General features: G+C 40.9%; 1 protein-coding gene across 2 annotated transcripts in view; it reads right to left on the bottom strand.

Annotated features, from left to right (window-relative positions):
- Tdrd3 (tudor domain containing 3) overlaps positions 1-5,512 on the bottom strand; it is a 145,597-nt gene that overhangs the window by 85,741 nt on the left and 54,344 nt on the right. The gene's annotated exons all lie outside the window — the stretch shown is intronic.

Below are 5,512 nucleotides of genomic sequence, written 5' to 3'. Positions count from 1 at the left end.
GGAAGGAAGGAAGGAAGGAAGGAAGGAAGGAAGGAAGGAAGGAAGGAAGAGAAAAAAAAGAGAGTATGATCTATGCAAGCCAATTCTGATGGTTATTCTTGGTTGTCATCTTGACTATATCTGGAATTAACTAAAACCAAAAAATGGAGGGCACAGCTGTAAAGAACTTTGCTTAATTAGAGGTAGAAAGATCTGCTTCTAATTCAGATCTTTGGAGTGGGTAGACATGCCTTTAATCCAGAGATTTACCTTTAATCTGGGTCACACCTTCTGCTGGAAGCCTATTATCAGGACATGGAAGAAGGAAGCTTTTGCTCTTTGCCTACTCGCCCTTGCTCTTGCTAGCAAGTCCATTAGCGCCTATTTCTTCAGAATTCCAGTGTATACTGAAGACCAGCTGAGACATCCAGCCTTGTAGACTGTGAAACTACTGGATTCTTGGATTTTCTGTTCATAGGCACCATTGTTGGATTAGTTGGGCTGTAGTCTGTAAGTCATTCTAATAAATTCCTTTCTATATATAACTAGAGATTCATTTTCTATGAGTGACACTATAGAGAACCCCAATACATCAATATTTGTGTAATTCAATTTCTTAATCAACTTGAAACTTAACACAGACACACTCACTCCTAAGTGTGAAGACACATACTTCATAGTAAAAGATAAGGAAACAAATGTAAACAAATGAGGAGAGTAAAAGGTTATTAAAAACAATTTAAAATACCCATTCTTACAAAAAAATAAAAAGAGAAAGTCTATGTAAGTGTTGTATGAGATCACTTGTTTGTTCTCAGCTTCTCAGCCCCAAAACAACCACACAGAAACTATATTAAATAAATTACTTCTTGGCCTATTAGCTCTAGCTTGTTTTGGGCTAGCTCTTACATCTAAATTTAACCCATTTCTAATAATCTGCACATCACCATGTGGCTGTGGCTCACCAGCATAGTTCCATCCAACGTATGTCTCTGGCAGGGCTACCTGGCTTCTCTCTAACGCCACCTCTTTTTCTCCCAGCATTCAATTTAGTTTACCCCACCTAGCTCTCTTCTACCCTGCTACAGGCCCAAAGCAGTTCCTTTATTAATCAATGGTAATCACAGGATACAGACAGAAATCCCACATCATATACGTTCTTCAGTCATTTCTCATTGATGGGTCCAAATATCTGATAATAACAAACTTGAGGAAGGGTTTACTTGGGAGTCCAGCTTTATCAGGGCTGCAAACTATCATGTCAGAGAAGACATGGAGGCAAGATCAAAAGGTAGATAGATGGTTACACTGTATCTACAGTCAGGAAGCAGAGAAGTTGGGAAGTCAGACCAGGCTATCAAATTTAGAGGCCCATCCTAACTGACTCACTTTTACAGTCTCCCAAACATTCCACCAGCTGGGCATCAAGAGTTCAAATACAAATGCAAACCACAACACTATCACTAACGAAGGGAGAGGAGCTACCGTCACATAAATAGGAATAAGATAGCATACAGTACCTTTCCAACACTGCCTCGTAATAGTTTCTGTGTATAGCAAATTACAAAGTGAGTCTGAGTCTTGGTTTCCAAGCTTAACAAGTCTCCCTGCTCACTTTCTAAAGCTTACTCCAGCTTTACTGCAAAACTGTCAATCAACAGAGCATCTACTCTCAGCTCTTGCATTTTAGGACCCCTTCTATAAATACTTGGCTATTTCACAAAAGGATTAGCCTAACTTAATCAATATGTGGCATTTATACATAACTCTCTTTTATAAACACTGAAAATGTCACTGCTAACAATGAATAAGGCAAGTGGTAAAAGTAAAAAGTAACAAAATGTTCTGTAGCCACAGAACTCAGCAACCAGGAACAACAGTGTTCACCAGATCAGGCTGTCACCAGGAAAAGGAACTGAAAATTGGAGCAGGTACACTGCATAAACTCCCTGTACACACCTGCCCAATGGGCCACCAGGGAGAGGAATTACAATCAGTTCCTTGTGCCATCTGTGAGTCCAGACTCCAGAGAGCAGCTGTTACTGGAACAGCCAACAATGCACTCATCTGTGCCTTCTCCATCTGAGACTTTTGAAACAGTAATATTACAAACCCCTCACCACTAAACTACAAAAATACATCTGAATATATTTTATTGACAGGCGAGACACTGAAGGGCTACATTTCGGGGGAAAAAACTGATTAATAGTTCCTCGCTGGCTTTATCTTCAAATAATGCTGCTTTAAAACACAAACGTAATCAGCTCACAAAATTTTCAAGAAGGTAATTTAAAATAAAAAAAGAAAGAAAAGAAAAATCTTCCTTGGAATAATCTTCCCCAGCAAAAAGTACACCTTGATGATCCAATATCAAATAGTCAGTCCCGAAAAAACACATACAAGTAACATTATGTAAACTAAGCCATCTGTATTTATGTCTTTAGGAATACATATGCTTATATTCATACATAAATGTATGTAACAACAATTAATAAAAATAGAGACCATTAATTTGCAAGAGAGCAAGGAGGGACATATGCAAAGGTTTAGAGCAGTAGTTCTCAGCCTGTGAGCCATTCGACCCCCAACGGTGTCACATATCAGATATCCTACATATCCAATATTTAGATTACAATAACAGCGGCATTTCTAATAGTAGCAAAATTATAGTTATGCAACAAAAATAATTTTATGGTTGGGGTCACCACAACATGAGGAACTGTGTTAAAGGTCACAGCATTGGGAAGGTTGGGAACCATTGCTCTAGAGGAAGGAAAGAAGGGGAAATTATGCAATTATATTTTAATCCCAAAAATTTTTTAAATATTTGTTTTTTTAAATGCTTCCCTGAGTTAGCAAAAAGGCTCAGTTTAAAAAAAACAGAAAACAAAAAAACACGGCACTTGCCATCAGGCCAGATGACTCCGGTTTGACCCCTGGAGCCCCTGTGGTGGCAAGTTGTGCTCTGACCTCTATGCAGCACCAAGGTACACAAGTGCACACACAAATACACATGGATGGATGGAGAAACTAGACAGACAGCAGACAGTCAGACGGACAGATAAAGGTGATAGTTAGCTTATAAAATTTCCTTTTTCATAAAAAAAATGATAAAATTCTTAGTGTTAGCTAACTGGCAATCCCAACCAATTTATTTAACTTCAAAAATAAGCAGTTAAAATTAGACGGAGAATGACAGAGTCAAGTGGCTTAAGGGCCACTGCGGCAACAGCCTTCACCCATGTTCAGAAACAGACATGTCCAAACAAACTCAAAACTTTCAAAACTGAATTGGCAGAAAACCGAGATGAAAGACAGGCTACTATTTCAAGCTCATTTATTTGTTAGATCCATATAATGGGGCTTTGTTAATACCCTTTATCACTAATATGATCAAAACAAAGCCAACTTGCCCTGATCTATTCTCTGAAAGCCAATAAAATCCATGTGTCCTGGCGGACCGACACACACATGCATGCAAGGCTCACAGTGGAAGGTGCCCTGACTGACGCAGGAGGACAGGGAGGCAGCTGTGGTCAGATCTGATTTTTAGCCTTCGTGTTTCTTTAACGCAATATGCAAGCCAAACAAAACAGACTTCAGCAGGCATGAGGAATATCCACTATGAGTTTATTTAAGTTAGCCACGTATCTGCTCCTGATCAGCTCCAAGCTGTGTTGAGATGAAGTGTGGCACTGTGAGCGAGTACTTCTCAAACACTCAATGACAGCTAGCCTTCTCAGGTGAAGGCAAAAGGCATCTTTATGCCATTCTGCATAGTATGGGAGAGAACAAAAAACAGGAACACACCTGCAGCTATGTTCTTACCAGAGGGGATGTCAGGTTGAAGGTGTCAGATCATTTGTGTTCATGTTGGTCAAAACAGTTCACATATTCAGTAGACAGACAGACAGACGGACTACCTCTAACGGTGCAGAAACTGAATCTGAAAAGAAAAACTAGTTTTTCTTCCCCTCACCTATACTCACTGAGATAATGGAAGCCTCCTTAAATGGGAACTGAAACTTCAACTTCTAAAATACAGGACAGAATCTAGTATTCCAGGCTGACAGCAAGTAGGCTGTGGCACATGAAGACTCTTTAAAATGTCGATGAGAAGAGAGTGAAGCAGGCCCAAAGTGGCAGGGCTCTGTGAAGCAAGGCACGGGAGCTACATGCACAATAAGACAACAGCCCTGTCTCTGAATTATATGCTTCATGTGATTTTTGTTGTTGCTGTTTTATTGTTCTGTTGTGTGTGTGTGTGTGTGTGTTGGTTGGGGTCTCTGACCTCTATTAATTATTTACTGCCATACTGAGTTACTAGTTCCTATATGAAACAAAGATCACACTGGAAATTTAATATGCAAATTCTTGCTGGAACACAAAGAAATATCTAAATTCCAATTATCCAAGCTACTGTGGGTACAGAAGAGATACGAAATGTGAAAATCATTTAAACTCACACTGGAACCACACAAAACACCGAGGCTGCAGAAAGCTGCAGGTTTCACTTGCCCTTCCCTGACTCAGTACCAAGATAAGCCTGCGGGAGCCAGAGGAATCTGAGAACAAGACCTTTCAGCCCAGATAGAGCAGCTGTGCCAGCAATTCACTCCTTAAGCATTTCTTTTACGTCTAATTTTCTATTATTTAATTTTCATCCATGCATTTATGTCTTGTGATGGTCTGCTTTTGTCTGAATATTGCAGTTACAGTTTAGACTATGTTTGCTGTCCATGTTTCTTCCCCCATCTACTAAGGCATTCTTTATTCTATCTTCCACCCACATCCCTTCTATTCCCCCTCTTATTCCTAAATCTCCTTCTTCGTTGCCTCCTACTTGTTTTAACTTAACTAACCTTCCACAGCTTTAACAATCTCTAAAAGTGGTGGGCCTCCCCCTCCCAAATACTTTACTTTAGCCATCTCAATGATTTTTTTCTTTCCAAAGTAGATCTAATGCTCATCCCTAACTGTCAGGATTCAGACATTATGCTGACCCCTGTCACCTGCCAGGATTAACCCAGGCAGTATCCTAGCCAGCTCAGGGTCCTATGACTTCTACCTCACTACACGGGTGCAAAGCTCCCTTATGAGACAAGCTTCGCCCATTTCTGCTCTTTCCCCCTGCTCTTCTGAAGACAGGCTGCTCCTTGCCTCTTCTTCCTCTTTCCCTCTTTCTCTCTTTCTCTTTCTCTTTCTCTCTTCCCTCTCCCATTCCCTTTATCTCAAAACACTTCCCACATGAACTCTGCCTGCACACAGTGTCTGTCCTTCACCCACCATGGGCTCTCACCAGCTGTGTGGCGCCTTAGCCCACCAAGGTCCACCTCGCACTGGTTTACAACATTTGGTGTCATGAAACTTGGCAGGATCTCCTGGCAGTTCCTCCTGCCTGCTGACAGTTTGAGGACTGCCAGACCCTGTAATTTTCAATTGGGTCACCTTTCCAACTAAGGATGGCTGGAACCCAAAACCAGCAGAATCATCAGTAACATACCCTCTCCCCCACCCCCCACCATGTTTCCCA

The sequence above is a fragment of the Microtus ochrogaster genome, unplaced genomic scaffold (genome assembly GCF_000317375.1).
Source record: "Microtus ochrogaster isolate Prairie Vole_2 unplaced genomic scaffold, MicOch1.0 UNK6, whole genome shotgun sequence".
NCBI lineage: Eukaryota > Metazoa > Chordata > Mammalia > Rodentia > Cricetidae > Microtus > Microtus ochrogaster.
The sequence above is the reverse complement of the archived record's forward strand: the minus strand, read 5'-3'. Positions and strand labels throughout refer to the sequence as shown.